This window comes from Leucopleurus acutus (genome assembly GCF_964270905.1).
Source record: "Leucopleurus acutus genome assembly, chromosome: X".
In the NCBI taxonomy this organism is placed as follows: domain Eukaryota; kingdom Metazoa; phylum Chordata; class Mammalia; order Artiodactyla; family Delphinidae; genus Leucopleurus; species Leucopleurus acutus.
The window spans coordinates 57,200,427-57,218,063 of record NC_139148.1 but is presented as its reverse complement, the minus strand read 5'-3'; positions in this window follow the sequence as shown (position 1 = coordinate 57,218,063).

Below are 17,637 nucleotides of genomic sequence, written 5' to 3'. Positions count from 1 at the left end.
ATTAGCAGGATACAAAATTAATGCACAGAAATCTCTTGTATTCCTATACACTAACAATGAAAAATCTGAAAGTGAAATTAAGAAAACACTCCCATTTACCATTGCAACAGAAAGAATAAAATCTGTAGGAATAAACCTACATAAGGAGACAAAAGACCTGTATGCAGAAAATTGTAAGACACTGATGAAAGAAATTAAAAATGATACAAAGAGATGGAGAGATAGACCATGTTCTTGGAATGGAAGAATCAACATTGTGTAAATGAATCTACTACCGAAAGCAATCTACCGATTCAATGCAATCCCTATCAAACTACCACTGGCATTTTTCGCAGAACTAAAAAAAACATTTCCACAATTTGTATGGAAACACAAAAGACGCCGAATAGCCAAAGGAATGTTGAGATAGAAAAACGGAGCTGGTGGAATCAGGCTCCCTGACTTTAGAGTATACTACAAAGCTACAGTAAGCAAGGCAGTATGGTACTGGCACAAAAGCAGAAATATCGATCAATGGAACAGGATAGAAACCCAGAGCCAAACCCACGCTTATATGGTCACCTTATCTTTGATAAAGGAGGCAAGAATATACAGTGGAGAAAAGAGAGCCTCTTCAATAAGTGGTGCTGGGAAAAATGGATAGCTACATGTAAAAGAATGAAATTAGAACACCCCCTAATGCCATACACAAAAATAAATGCAAAATGGATTAAAGATCTAAATGTAAGGCCAGATACCATCAAACGCTTAGAGAAAAACATAGGCAGAACACTCTATGACATAAATCACAGCAAGATCCTTTTTGAACCACCTGCTAGTGAAATGGAAATAAAAACAAAAATTAACAAATCAGAACTAATGAATGTTAAAAGCTTTTGCAGAGCAATGGAAACCATAAGCAAGACAGAACAACAACCCTCAGAATGGGAGGAAATATTTGCTAATGAAGCAACTAACAAAGGATTAATCTCCAAAATTTACAAGCCACTCATGCAGGTCAGTATCAAAAAAAAAAACCAAACAGCTCAATCGAAAAATGGGCAGAAGACCTAAATAGACATTTCTCCAAAGTAGATATACTGATTGCCAACAAACACGTGAATGAATGCTCAACATCATTAACCATGAGAGAAATGCAAATCAAAACTACAATGAGATATCATCTCACACCAGTCAGAATGGCCATCATCAAAAAATCTTCAAACAATAATGCTTGAGACTTTGGGCTCCTCTAGGAAGAAGGCGGAAGAGTAAGACAAGGAGATCACCTTCCTCCCCACAGATACATCAGAAATACATCCACATGTGGAACTGCTCCTGTAGAATACCCACTGAATGCTGGCAGAAGACATCGGACCTCCCAAAAGGCAAGAAACTCCCCAGGTACATGGGTAGGGTAAAAGAAAAAAGAAAAAAACAGAGACAAAAGAATAGGGACGGGACATGTACCACTGGGAGGGAGCTGTGAAGGAGGAAAGGCTTCCACACACTGGGAAGCTCCTTCGAGGGCAGAGACTGTGGGTGGTGGAGGGGGGAAGCTTCTGAGCCAAGGAGGAGAGTGCAGCAACAGGGGTGCGGAGGGCAAAGCGGAGAAATTCCCGCACAGAGGATACATGACGACCATCACTCACCAGCCTGAGAGGCTAATTTGCTCACCCACCGGGGTGGGCAGGGTCTGGGAGCTGAGGCTCGGGCTTTGGTCGGATCACAGGGAAAGGACTGGCAGTGTGTACAGACTGAAGGGGTTAGTGCACCACGGTTAGCTGGGAGGACGTCCGTGAGAATGTTTGGAACTGCCTAAGAGGCAAGAGACATTTTCTTCCCTCTTTGTTTCCTGGTGCATGAGGAGAGGGGATTAAGAGCACTGCTTAAAGGAGTTCCAGGGACGAGGGAAAGATGGCAGAAGAGTAAGACGTGGAGATCAACTTCATCCCCACAGATACACTAGAAATACATCTACACGTGGAACAACTGCTACAGAACACTTACTGAATGCTGGCAGAAGACCTCAGACCTCCCAAGAGGCAAGAAATTCCCCACATACCTGGGTAGGGCAAAAGAAAAAATAATAAACAGAGACAAAAGGATAGGGATGGGACCTGCACCAGTGGGAGGGTTCTGTGAAGGAGGAAAGGTTTCCACACACTAGGAGCCCCTTCACAGGCGGAGACTGCGTGTGGCGGAGTGGGAAAGCTTTGGTGCCGTGGAGGAGAGCACAGCAAAAGGGATGCAGAGGGCAAAGCAGAGAGATTCCCACACACAGGATCGGTGCTGAGCGGCACTCACCAGGCCGAGAGGCTTGTCAGCTCACCTGCCGGGGCGGGTGGGGCTGGGAGCTGAGGCTTGGGCTTCGGTTGGAGCACAGGGAGAGGACTGGGGTTGGTGGCATGAACACAGCCTGTAGGGGGTTAGTGCACCACGGCTAGCTGGGAGGGAGTCCGGGGAAAAGTCAGGATCTGCTGAAGAAGCAAGAGACTTTTTCTTCACTTTTGTTTCCTGGTGCATGAGGAGAGGGGATTAAGAGCGTTGCTTAAAGGAGTTCCAGACACGGGCACAAGCCGTGGATAAAAGCTCAGACACCAGAGATGGACATGAGACGCTAAGGCTGCTGCTGCCACCACCAAGAAGCCTGTGTGCAAGCACAGGTCACTATCCACACCCACCTTCCAGGGAACCTGTTCAGCCGGCCACTTCCAGGGTCCCTGGTTCAGGGACAACTTCCCCGGGAGAACGCATGGTACGCTTCAGGCTGGCGCAATGTCACGCTGGCCTCTGCCGCCACAGGTTCACCCTGCACTCCGTACCCCTCCCTCCCCCAGGCCTGAAGGAGCCATAGTCCCCGAAGCAGCTGCTCCTTTAACCCCATCCTGTCTGAGTGAAGAACAGACGACCTCCGGCAAACTACAGGCAGAGGAGGACTCAAATCCAAAGCTGATACCCCAGGGCTGTGAGAACAAAGAAGGGAAAGGTAAATCTCTCCCAGAAGGCTCCAAAGCAGCAGATTAAAGCTTCACAATCAACTTGATGTACCCCGCATCTGTGGAATACATGAATAGACAATGAATCATACCAAATTGAGGAGGTGGACTTTAAGAGCAAATTTTATATTTTTCCCCTTTTTCTCTTTTTGTGGGTATGTATGTGTATGCTTCTGTGTGAGATTTTGTCTGTATAGCTTTGCTTCTACCATTTGTCCTAGGGTTCTAGCTGTCCTTTTTTTTTTCTTTAAAAATTTTTTTCTTAATAATTATTTTTATTTTCATAAATTTATTTTATTTTATCTTACTTTATTTTATATTCTTTCTTTCTTCCCTTCCCTCCTTCCTCCCTTCCTTCCTTCCTTCCTTTCTTTTTCTTTCTTTCTTTCTTTCTTTCCTTCTTCCTTCCTTCCTTCCTTTCTTTTCTTTCTTTCTTTCTTTCTTTCTTTCTTTCTTTCTTTCTTTCTTTCTTTCTTTCTTTCTTTCTTTCTTTCTTTCTTTCTTCCTTCCATCCTTCCTTCCTTCCTTCCTTTCCTCCTTTCTTCCTTCCTTCCTTCCTTTCTTCCTTTCTTTCTTTCTTTCTTTCTTTTTTTCTTTCTGTTCTTTCTTTCTCTCTACTCTTTCTCCCTTTTATTCTGAGCCATGTGCATGAAAGGCCCTTGTTGCTGCAGCCAGGAGTCAGTGCTGTGCCTCTGAGGTAGGAGAGCCTACTTCAAGACACTGGTCCACAAGAGACCTCCCAACTCCACATAGTATCAAATGACGAAAATCTCTCAGAGGTCTCCATCTCAACATCAGCACCCAGCTTCACTCAACAACCAGCAAGCTACAGTGCTGGACACCCTATGCCAAACAACCAGCAAGACAGAAACACAACCCCACCCATTAGCAGAGAATCTGCCTAAAATCATAATAAGACCACAGACACCCGAAAACACACCACCAGACGTGAACCTGCCCACCAGAAAGAAAATATCCGGCCTCATCCCCCAGAAGACAGGAACTTGTCCCCTCCACAAGGAAGCCTACACAACCCACTGAACCAAACTTAGCCACTGGGGACAGACACCAAAAACAAGAGGAACTACGAACCTGCAGCCAGCAAAAAGGAGAACCCAAACACAGTAAGATAAGCAAAATGAGAAGACAGAAAATCACACCGCAGATGAAAGAGCAAGATAAAAACCCAACAGACCTAACAAATGAAGAGGAAATAGGCAGTCAACTTGAAAAACAATTCAGAATAATGATAGTAAAGATGATACAAAATCTTGGAAATAGAATAGAGAAAATGCAAGAAACATTTAACAAGGACCTAGAAGAAATAAAGATGAAACAAGCAACGATAACAACACCATAAACGAAATTAAAAATACTCTAGATGGGATCAATAGCAGAATAACTGAGGCAGAAGAATGGATAAGTGACGTGGAAGATAAAATAGTGGAAAAAACTACTGCAGAGCAGAATAAAGAGAAAAGAATGAAAAGAACTGAGGGCAGTCTCAGAGACCTCTGGAACAACATTAAATGCACCAACGTTCGAATTATAGGGGTTCCAGAAGAAGAAGAGAAATAGAAAGGGCATGAGAAAATATTTGAAGAGGTTACAGTTGAAAACTTCCCTAATATGGGAAAGGAAATAGTTAGTCAAGTCCAGGAAGCACAGAGAGTCCCATACAGGATAAATCTAAGGAGAAATACGCCAAGACACATATTTTTTTTAACATCTTTATTGGGGTATAATTGCTTTACAATGGTGTGTTAGTTTCTGCTTTATAACAAAGTGAATCAGTTATACATATACATATGTTCCCATATCTCTTCCCTCTTGCGTCTCCCTCCCTCCCACCCTCCCTATCCCACCCCTCCAGGCTGTCACAAAGCACCAAGCCAATATCCCTGTGCCATGCGGCTGCTTCCAACTAGCTATCTACCTTACAACGTTTGTTAGTGTGTATATGTCCATGACTCTCTCTCGCCCTGTCACAGCTCACCCTTCCCCCTCCCCATAACCTCAAGTCCGTTCTCTAGGAGGTCTGCGTCTTTATTCCTGCCTTACCCCTACGTTCTTCATGACATTTTTTTTTCTTAAATTCCATATATATGTGTTAGCATACGGTATTTCTCTTTTTCTTTCTGACTTACTTCACTCTGTATGACAGACTCTAGGTCTATCCACCTCATTACAAATAGCTCAATTTCGTTTCTTTTTATGGCTGAGTAATATTACATTGTATATATGTATGTGCCACATCTTCTTTATCCATTCATCCGATGATGGGCACTTAGGTTGTTTCCATCTCTGGGCTATTGTAAATAGAGCTGCAATGAACATTTTGGTACATGACTCTTTTTGAATTTTGGTTTTCTCAGGGTATATGCCCAGTAGTGGGATTGCTGGGTCATATGGTAGTTCTATTTGTAGCTTTTTAAGGAACCTCCATACTGTTCTCCATAGTGGCTGAACCAATTCACATTCCCACCAGCAGTGCAAGAGTGTTCCCTTTTCTCCACACCCTCTCCAGCATTTATTGTTTCTAGATTTTTTGATGATGGCCATTCTGACTGGTGTGAGATGATATCTCATTGTAGTTTTGATTTGCATTTCTCTAATAATTAATGATGTTGAGCATTCGTTCATGTGTTTGTTGGCAGTCTGTATATCTTCTTTGGAGAAATGTCTATTTAGGTCTTCTGCCCATTTTTGGATTGGGTTGTTTGTTTTTTTGTTATTGAGCTGCATGAGCTGCTTGTAAATTTTGGAGATTAATCCTTTGTCGGTTACTTCATTTGCAAATATTTTCTCCCATTCTGAGGGTTGTCTTTTGGTCTTGTTTATGGTTTCCTTTGCTGTGCAAAAGCTTTGAAGTTTCATTAGGTCCCATTTGTTTATTTTTGTATTTATTTCCATTTCTCTAGGAGGTGGGTCAAAAAGGCTCTTGCTGTGATTTATGTCATAGAGTGTTCTGCCTATGTTTTCCTCTAAGAGTTTGATAGTTTCTGGCCTTATATTTAGGTCTTTAATCCATTTTGAGCTTATTTTTGTGTATGGTGTTAGGGAGTGCTCTAATCTCATACTTTTACATGTACCTGTCCAGTTTTCCCAGCACCACTTATTGAAGAGGCTGTCCTTTCTCCACTGTACATTCCTGCCACCTTTATCAAAGATAAGTTGTCCATATGTGCGTGGGTTTATCTCTGGGCTTTCTATCCTGTTACATTGATCTATCTTTCTGTTTTAGTGCCAGTACCATACCGTCTTGATAACTGTAGCTTTGTAGTATAGTCTGAAGTCAGGGAGCCTGATTCCTCCAGTTCCTTTTTTCGTTCTCAAGATTGCTTTGGCTATTGGGGTCTTTTGTGTTTCCATACAAATTGCAAAATTTTTTCTTCTAGTTCTGTGAAAAATGCCAGTGGTAGTTTGATAGGGATTGCATTGAATCTATAGATTGCTTTGGGTACTAGAGTCATTTTCACAATGTTGATTCTTCCAATCCAAGAACATGGTATATCTCTCCATCTATTTGTATCATCTTTAATTTCTTTCATCAGTGTCTTATAATTTTCTGCATACAGGTCTTTTGTCTCCTTAGGTAGGTTTATTCCTAGATATTTTATTCTTTTTGTTGCAATGGTAAATGGGAGTGTTTTCTTCATTTCACTTTCAGATTTTTCATCATTAGTGTATACGAATGCAAGAGCTTTCTGTGCATTAATTTTGTATCCTGCCACTTTACCAAATTCATTGATTAGCTCTAGTAGTTTTCTGGTAGCATCTTTAGGATTCTCTATGTATAGGATCATGTCATCTGCAAACAGTGACAGCTTTACTTCTTCTTTTCCGATTTGGATTCCTTTTATTTCCTTTTCTTCTCTGATTGCTGTGGCTAAAACTTCCAAAACTATGTTGAATAAGCGTGGTGAGAGTGGGCAGCCTTGTCTTGTTCCTGATCTTAGTGGAAATGCTTTCAGTTTTTCACCATTGAGGATGATGTTTGCTGTGGGCTTGTCATATATGGCCTTTATTATGTTGAGGAAAGTTCCCTCTATGCCTACTTTCTGCAGGGTTTTTATCATAAATGGGTGTTGAATTTTGTCAAAAGCTTTCTCTGCATCTATTGAGATGATCATGTGGTTTTTCTTCTTCAATTTGTTAATATGGTTTATCACATTGATAGATTTGCGTATATTGAAGAATCCTTGTATTCCTGGAATAAACCCCACTTGATCATGGTGTATGAACCTTTTAATGTGCTGTTGGATTCTGTTTGCTAGTATTTTGTTGAGGATTTTTGCATCTATGTTCATCAGTGATATTGGCCTGTAGTTTTCTTTCTTTGTGACATCCTTGTCTGGTTTTGGTATCAAGGTGATGGTGGCCTCGTAGAAGGAGTTTGGGAGTGTTCCTCCCTCTGCTATATTTTGGAAGAGTTTGAGAAGGATAGGTGTTAGCTCTTCTCTAAATGTTTGATAGAATTCGCCTGTGAAGCCATCTGGTCCTGGGCTTTTCTTTGTTGGAATATTTTTAATCACAGTTTCAATTTCAGTGCTTGTGATTGGTCTGTTCATATTTTCTATTTCTTCCTGATTCAGTCTTGGCAGGTTGTGCATTTCTAAGAATTTGTCCATTTCTTCCAGATTGTCCATTTCATTGGCATAGAGTTGCTTGTAGTAATCTCTCATGATCTCTTTTATTTCTGCAGTGTCAGTTGTTACCTCTCCTTTTTCATTTCTAATTCTATTGATTTGAGTCTTCTCCCTTTTTTTCTTGATGAGTCTGGCTAGTGGTTTATCTATTTTGTTTATCTTCTCAAAGAACAAGCTTTTAGTTTTATTGATCTTTGCTATTGTTTCCTTCATTTCTTTTTCATTTATTTCTGATCTGATTTTTATGATTTCTTTCCTTCTGCTAGCTTTGGGGTTTTTTGTTCTTCTTTCTCTAATTGCTTGAGGTGCAAGGTTATGTTGTTTATTCTAGATGTTTCCTGCTTCTTAAGGTGGGCTTGTATTGCTATAAACTTCCCCCTTAGAACTGCTTTTGCTGCATCACAGAAGTTTTGGGTCGTTGTGTCTCCATTGTCACTTGTTTCTAGGTATTTTTTGATTTCCTCTTTGATTTCTTCAGTGATCACTTCATTATTAAGTAGTGTATTGTTTAGCCTCCATGTGTTTGTATTTTTTACAGATCTTTTCCTGTAATTGATATCTAGTCTCATGGCATTGTGGTCAGAAAAGATACTTGATACAATTTCAATTTTCTTAAATTTACCAAGGCTTGATTTGTGACCCAAGATATGATCTATCCTGGAGAATGTTCCATGAGCACTTGAGAAAAATGTGTATTCTGTTGTTTTTGGATGGAGTGTCCTATAAATATCAATTAAGTCCATCTTGTTTAATGTATCATTTAAAGCTTGTGTTTCCTTATTTATTTTCATTTTGAATGATCTGTCCACAGGTGAAAGTGGAGTGTTTAAGTCCCCTACTATGAATGTGTTACTGTCGATTTCCCCTTTTATGGCTGTTAGTATTTGCCTTATGTATTGAGGTGCTCCTATGTTGGGTGCATAAATATTTACAATTGTTATATCTTCTTCTTGGATCGATCCCTTGATCATTATGTAGTGTCCTTCTTTGTCTCTTTTAATAGTCCTTATTTTAAAGTCTATTTTGTCTGATATGAGAATTGCTACTCCAGCTTTCTTTTGGTTTCCATTTGCATGGAATATCTTTTTCCATCCCCTTACTTTCAGTCTGTATGTGTCTCTAGGTCTGAAGTGGGTCTCTTGTAGATAGCATATATATGGGTCTTGTTTTTGTATCCATTCAGCTAATCTGTGTCTTTTGGTGGGAGCATTTAGTCCATTTACATTTAAGGTAATTATCGATATGTATGTTCCTATTCCCATTTTCTAAATTGTTTTGGGTTCGTTATTATAGGTCTTTTCCTTCTCTTGTGTTTCTTGCCTAGAGAAGATCCTTTAGCATTTGTTGTAAAGCTGGTTTGGTGGTGCTGAACTCTCTCAGCTTTTGCTTGTCTGTAAAGGTTTTAATTTCTCCATCAAATCTGAATGAGAGCCTTGCTGGGTAGAGCAGTCTTGGCTGCAGGTTTTTCTCCTTCATCACTTTCAGTATGTCCTGCCACTCCTTTCTGGCTTGTAGGGTTTCTGCTGAGAGATCAGCTGTTAACCTTATGGGGATTCCCTTATGTGTTATTTGTTGTTTTTCCCTTGCTGCTTTTAATATGCTTTCTTTGTATTTAATTTTTGACAGTTTGATTAATATGTGTCTTGGCGTATTTCTCCTTGTATTTATCCTGTATGGGACTCTCTGTGCTTCCTGGACTTGATTAACTATTTCCTTTCCCATATTAGGGAAGTTTTTAACTATAATCTCTTCAAATATCTTCTCAGTCCCTTTCTTTTTCTCTTCTTCTTCTGGAACCCCTATAATTCGAATGTTGGTGCGTTTAATGTTGTCCCAGAGGTCTCTGAGACTGTCCTCAGTTCTTTTCATTCTTTTTTCTTTATTCTGCTCTGCAGTAGTTATTTCCACTATTTTATCTTCCAGGTCACTTATCCGTTCTTCTGCCTTAGTTATTCTGCTATTGATCCCATCTAGAGTACTTTTAATTTCATTTATTGTGTTGTTCATCGTTGCTTGTTTCATCTTTAGTTCTTCTAGGTCCTTGTTAACTGATGCTTGCATTTTGTCCATTCTATTGTCCATTCTATCTCCAAGATTTCGGATCATCCTTACTATCATTATTCTGAATTCTTTTTCAGGTAAGCTGCCTATTTCCTCTTCATTTGTTAGGACTGGTGCATTTTTATCTTGCTCCTTTATCTGCTGTGTGTTTTTCTGTCTTCTCATTTTGCTTATCTTACTGTGTTTGGGGTCTCCTTTTTGCAGGCTGCAGGTTCGTAGTTCCTGCTGTTTTTGATGTCTGTCCCCAGTGGCTAAGGTTGGTTCAGTGGGTTGTGTAGGTTTCCTGGTGGAGGGGACTAGTGCCTGTTTTGTGGTGGATGAGGCTGGATCTTGTCTCTCTAGTGGGCAGGTTCATGTCTGGTGGTGTGTCTGGGGTGTCTGTGGCCTTATTATTATTTTAGGCAGCCTCTCTGCTAATGGGTGGGGTTGTGTTCCTGTCTTGCTAGTTGTTTGGCATAGGTTGTCCAGCATTGTGGCTTGCTGGTCGTTGAGTGAAGCTGGGTGCTGGTGTTAAGATGGAGGTCTCTGGGAGATTTTCGCCATTTGATATTATGTGGAGCTGGGAGGTCTCTTGTTGACCAGTGTCCTGAAGTTGGCTCTCCTACCTCAGAGGCAGAGCCCTGACTCCTGGCTGGAGCACCAAGAGCTTTTCATCCACACGGCTCAGAATAAAAGGGAGAAAAAGTAGAGGGAATTAGTAGAAGTATGAGGAAAGAAAGAAGGAACGGAGGGAAGGAAGGAAGGAAGAAAGAAAGAAAGAAGCAAAGAAGAAGGAAAGAAAGGAGGGAGGGAGGGAGGAAGGAAGGAAGGAGGGAAAGAAGGAAAAAAGACAGAAAGAAAGAAGATACAGGAAAAATAAAATAAAGTATAATAAAATTATTGAATTAAAAAATTCTTATTTAGAAAAAAAAAAAGGGACGGATAGAACCTTAGGACAAATGTTGGAAGCAAAGCTATACAGACAAAATCTTACACAGAAGCATACACATACACCCTCACTAAAAGAGGTAAAGGGGGAAAAATCATAAATCTTGCTGTCAGAGACCACCTCCTCAATTTGGGATGATTCGTTGTCTAAAGGAGGGAAGGAAGGAAGGAAAGAAAGAAAGAAAGAAAGAAAGAAAGAAAGAAAGAAAGAAAGAAAGAAAGAAAGAAAGAAAGAAGAAAGAAAGAAAGAAAGAAAGAGTGAAGGTAAAGTCTAATAATGTTATAAAAATTAAAATTGATTATTAAGAAAAAAAATTTTTAAAAAAAACCATGGACGGATAGAATCCTTGGACAAATGGTGGAAGCAAGACTATACAGACAAGATCTCACACAGAAGTATATACATATACATTCACAAAAAGAGGAAAAGGAAAAAAATCATAGATCTTGCTCCTAAAGTCCACTTCCTTAATTTGGGATGATTGGTTGTCTATTCAGGTATTCCACAGATGCAGGGTATATCAAGTTGATTGTGGAGCTTTAATCCGCTGCTTCTGAGGCTGCTGGGAGAGATTTCCCTTTCTCTTCTTTGTTCTCACAGCTTCCAGGGGCTCAGCTTTGGATTTGGCCCTGCCACTGCGTGTAGGTCGCTGGAGGGCGTCTGTTTTTTGCTCAGACAGGGCGGGGTTAAAAGAGCCGCTGATTCGGGGGCTCTGGCACACTCAGGCCGGCGTGGCGGGAGGGGCACGGCTTGCGGGGCGGGCCTGTGGCGGCAAAGGCCGGCGTGACTTTGCACCAGCCTGAGGCCCGCTGTGCGTTCTCCCGGGGAAGTTGTCCCTGGATCCCGGGAACCTGGCAGTGGCGGGCTGCACAGGCTCCGCGGGAGAGGGGTGTGGAGAGTGACCTGTGCTTGCACACAGGCTTCTTGGTGGTGGCAGCAGCAGCCTTAGCGTCTCATGTCCATCTCTGGTGTCTGAGCTTTTAGCCACGGCTCGCACCCGTCTCTGGAGCTCCTTTAAGCAGCGTTCTTAAACCCCTCTCCTCACGCACCAGGAAACAAAGAGGGAAGAAAAAGTCTCTTGCCTCTTCGACAGGTGCAGACTTTTCCCCGGACTCCCTCACAGCTAGCCGTGGTGCACTAATCCCTTCAGGCTATGTTCAAGCCGCCAACCCCAGTCCTCTCCCTGCGCTCCGGCCTCAGCTCGCAGCCCCGCCCGCCCCGGCGGGTGAGCAGACAAACCTCTCGGGCTGGTGAGTGCCGGTCGGCACCAATCCTCTGTGTGAGAATCTCCCCACTTTGCCCTCCGCACCCGTTGTTGTGCACTCCTCCGCGACTCCGAAGCTCCCCGCTCCGCCCCCTGCAGTCTCCGCCCGCGAAGGGGCTTCCTAGTGTGTGGAAACTTTTCCTCCTTCACAACTCCCTCCCACTGGTGCAGGTGCCATCCCTATTCTTTTGTCTCTATTTTTTCTTTTTTTTCTTTTGCCCTACCCAGGTACGTGGGGAGTTTCTTGCCTTTTGGGAGGTCTGAGGTCTTCTGCCAGCGTTCAGTAGGTGTTCTGTAGGAGTTGTTCCACGTGTAGATGTATTCCTGGTGTATCTGTGGGGAGAAAGGTGATCTCCGCATCTTACTCTTCCGCCATCTTCCACCAAGACACATTAATCAAACTGTCAAAAATTAAATGCAAAGAAAACATATTAAAAGCAGCAAGGGAAAAACAACAAATAACACACAAGTGAATCCCCATTAGGTTAACAGCTGATCTTTCAGCAGAAACTCTGTGAGCCACAAGGGACTGGTAGCACATATTTAAAGTGATGAAGGAGAAAAACCTGAAACCAAGATTATTCTATTCAGCAAGGAGCTCATAAAAATTTGATGGAGATATTAAAATCGTTACAGACAAGCAAAAGCTGAGAGAGTTCAGCACCACAAAACCAGCTTTACAACAAAACCTAAAGGAACTTCTCTAGGCAAGATACACAAGAGAAGGAAAATATCTACAATAACGAAATCAAAACAATTAAGAAAATGGGAATAGGAACATATATATCGATAATTACCTTAAATGTAAATGGATTAAATGTTCCCACAAAAAGACAAAGACTGGCTGAATGGAGAGGAAACCAAAACCCATGTATATGCTGTCTACAAGAGAACCACTTCAGACGTAGGGACACATACAGACTGAAAGTGAGGGGATGGAAAAAGATATTCCATGCAAACTGAAACCAAAATAAAGCTGGAGTAGCAATTCTCCAGACAAAATAGACTTTAAAATAAAGACTATTACAACAGACAAAGAAGGACACTACATAGTGATCAAGGGATCGATACAAGAAGAAGATATAAGAATTGTAAATATATATACACCTGACATAGGAGCACCTCAATACGTAAGGCAACTACTAACAGCCATAAAAGGGGAAATCAACAGTAACACATTCATAGGAGTGGAGTTTAACACGCCACTTTCACCAATGGACAGATCATCCAAAATGAAAATAAATAAGGAAACGTAAGCTTTACATGATATATTAAATGAGATGAACTTAATTGATATTTATAGGACATACCATCCAAAAACAACAGAATACACATTTTTCTCAAGTGCTCATGGAACATTCTCCTGGATAGATCATATCTTGTGTCACAAATCAAGCCTTGGTAAATTTAAGAAAATTGAAATTGTATCAAGTATCTTTTCCGACCACAATGCTATGAGACTAGAAATAAATTACAGGAAAATACCTGAAAAAATACAAACACAAGGAGGCTAAACAATACACTACTTAATAACAAAGTGATCACTGAAGAAATCAAATAGGAAATCAAAATATATCTAGAAACAAATGACAATGGATACACAACGACCCAAAACCTATGGGATGCAGCAAAAGCAGTTCTAAGAGGGAAGATTTTGGCAATAAAATCCAACTTTAAGAAAAAGGAAACATCTCGAATAAACAAGCTAACCTTGCACCTAAAGCTAATAGAGAAAGAAGAAGGAAAAAACACCAAAGTTACCAGAAGGAAAGAAATCATAAAAATCAGATCAGAAATAAATGAAAAAAGAAATGAATGAAAAAACAGCAAACATCAATAAAATTAAAAGCTGGTTCTTTGATAAGATAAATGAAATTGATAAACCATTAGCCAGACTCATCAAGAAAAAAAGGGAGAAGACTCAAATCAATAGAATTAGAAATGAAAAAGGAGAAGTAACAACTGACACTGCAGAAATACATAAGATCATGAGAGGTTACTACAAGCAACTCTATGCCAATAAAATGCAAAATCTGGAAGAAATGGACAAATAGTTAGAAACGCACAACCTGCCAAGACTGAATCAGGAAGATAAAGAAAATATGAAAAGACCAATCACAAGCACTGAAATTGAAATTGTGATTAAAAATCTTCCAACAAATAAAATCCAGGACCAGATAGCTTCAGGTGAATTCTGTCAAACATTTAGAGAAGAGCAACACCTATACTTCTCAAACTCTTCCAAAATATAGCAGAGGGAGGAACACTCCCAAACTCATTCGACAAGGCCACCATCACGCTGATACCAAAACCAGACAAGGACAACACAAAGAAAGAAAACTACAGGCCAATATCACTGATAAACATAGATGAAAATATCCTCAACAAAATATTAGCAAACAGAATCCAACAGCACCTTAAAAGGATCATACACCATGATCAAGTGGGATTTATTCCAGGAATGCTAGTATCCTTCAATGTACACAAATCAATCAATGTGATATACCATATTAACAAACTGAAGGAGAAAAACCATATGATCATCTCAATAGATTCAGAGAAAGATTTCAACAAAATTCAACACCCATTTATGATAAAATTCCTCCATAAAGTAGGCATAGAGGGAACTTTCCTCAACATAATAAAGGCCATATATGACAAACCCACAGCCAACATTGTCCTCAACGGTGGAAAACTGAAAGCATTTCCACTAAGACAAGGAACAGGACAAGGTTGCCCACTCTCACCACTCTTATTCAGCATAGTATTTTGAAGTTTTAGCCAAAGCAAGCAGAGAAGAAAAGGAAATAAAAGGAATCCAAGTGGGAAAAGAAGTAAAGCTGTCACTGTTTGCAGATGACATGATACTATACATAGAGAATCCTAAAGATGCTACCAGAAAACTACTAGAGCTAATCAATGAATTTGGTAAAGTGGCAGGATACAAAATTAATGCACAGAAAGCTCTTGCATTCGTATACACTAATGATGAAAAATCTGAAAGTGAAATCAAGAGAACACTCCCATTTACCACTGCAAGAAAAGAATAAAATATCTAGGAATAAACCTACCTAAGGAGACAAAAGAACTGTATGCAGAAAATTATAAGACACTGATGAAAGAAATTAAAGATGATACAAATAGATGGAGAGATACACCATGTTCTTGGATTGGAAGAATCAATATTGTGAAAATGACTCTACTATCCAAAGCAATCTACAGATTCAATGCAATCTCTATCAAACTACCACTGGCATTTTTCACAGAACTAGGACAAAAAGTTTCACAATTTGTATAGACACACAAAAGACCCCGAATAGCAAAAGCAATCTTGAGAATAAAAAATGGAGCTGGTGGATTCAGGCTCCCTGACTTCAGACTATACTACAAGGTTACAGTAATCAAGACAGTATGGTTCTGGCACAAAAGCAGGAATATAGATCAATAGAACAGGATAGAATGCCCAGAGATAAACCCACGCACGTATGGTCATCTTATCTCTGATAAAGGAGGCAGGAATATACAGTGGAGAAAGGACAGACTCTTCAATAAGTGGTGCTGGAAAAACTGGACAGGTACATGTAAAAGTATGAGATTAGATCACTCCCTATCACCATACACAAGAATAAGCACAAAGTGGAATAAAGACCTAAATATAAAGCCAGAAACTATCATACTCTTAGAGGAAAACATAGGCAGAACACTCTATGACATAAATCACAGCAAGATCCTTTTTGACCCACCTCCTAGAGTAATGGAAATAAAAACAAAATTAAACAAATGGGACCTAATGAAACTTCAAAACTTTTGCACAGCAAAGGAAACATAAACAAGACCAAAAGACAACCCTCAGAATGGGAGAAAATATTTGCAAATGAAGCAAATGACAAAGGAGTAATCTCCAAAATTTATAAGCAGCTCATGCAGCTCAATAACAAAAACACAAACAACCCAATCCAAAACCGGGCAGAAGACCTAAATAGACATTTCTCCAAAGAAGATATACAGACTGCCAACAAACACATGAAAGAATGCTCAACATCATTAATCATTAGAGAAATGCAAATCAAAACTACAATGAGATATCATCTCACATGAGTCAGAATGGTCATCATCAAAAAATGTAGAAATTATAAATGCTGGAGAGGGTGTGGAGAAAAGGGAACACTCTTGCACTGCTGGTGGGAATATGAATTGGTACAGCCACTATGGAGAACAGTATGGAGATTCCTTAAAAACTACAAATAGAACTACTGTATGACCCAGGTGTGGAGAGGGTGTGGAGAAAAGGGAACACTCTTGCACTGCTGGTGGGAATATGAATTGGTACAGCCACTATGGAGAACAGTATGGAGATTCCTTAAAAACTACAAATAGAACTACTGTATGACCCAGGTGTGGAGAGGGTGTGGAGAAAAGGGAACACTCTTGCACTGCTGGTGGGAATATGAATTGGTACAGCCACTATGGAGAACAGTATGGAGATTCCTTAAAAACTATAAATAGAACTACTGTATGACCCAGCAATCCCACTACTGGGCATATACCCTGAGAAAAGCAAAATTCAAATAGAGTCATGTACCAAAATGTTCATTGCAGCTCTATTTACAATAGCCCAGAGATGGAAACAACCTAACTGTCCATCATCAGATGAATGGATAAAGAAGGTATGGCACATATATACAATGGAATATTACTCAGCCATAAAAAGATACGAAATTGAGCTATTTGTAATGAGGTGGATAGACCTAGAGTCTGTCATACAGAGTGAAGTAAGTCAGAAAGAAAAAGACAAATACCGTATGCTAACACATATATATGGAATTTAAGAAAAAAAAGGTCATGAAGAACCTAGGGGTAAGACAGGACTAAAGACACAGACCTCCTAGAGAATGGACTTGAGGATATGGGGAGGTGTAAGGGTAAGCTGTGACAAAGCGAGAGAGTGGCATGGACATATATACTGTACCAAATGTAAAATAGATAGCTAGTGGGAAGCAGCTGCATAGTACAGGGAGATCAGCTCGGTGCTTTGTGACCACCTAGTGGGGTGGCATAGAGAGGGTGGGAGGGAGGGAGATGCAAGAGGGGAGAGATATGGGAACATATGTATATGTATAACTGATTCACTTTTTTATAAAGCAGAAACTAGCACACCATTGTAAAGCAATTATACTCCAATAAAGATGTAAAAAAAAATAACATTTTAAATACAGGGGGAAAATGGGGGGAAAAAGGAACAGAACTTCAGTGAGCTGTGAAACAACTTCAATAGGCCTAATAAATGTGTAATTGGAATCAACAAAAGAGAGGAGAGTGATGGGGAGACAGAACATATTTGAGAAACTAATAGCTAAAATTTTTCCAAATTTGATGAAATTTATACACCCACACAGATTCAAGTCCAAAAACTCAAATCATAAGAAACATGAAGAGAAGTATAAGGTATATTATTTGATGATAATAATAATCAAATTGCTTAAAAACAATAGAATTTGAAAAAAAGACACATAACATTTATTATTTGAAAGCAGTATAGTCAAAAGCTATAGGCAGTGGGTAAAAGTATGGCTTGAATAATTTTGGATTACTTGTTTTCATACATGCTGATAAAATACATATGCACATGTTAATATATCCTAAGATATGTCTAAATATCACAAATACAGCTTAAAGTACCAAAGAATTTCTAAACAAAGGTTAAACTCAGCACTTAGAAGTTTCTGATATTTGCTCAGGATAACTCTTTTGGACTTT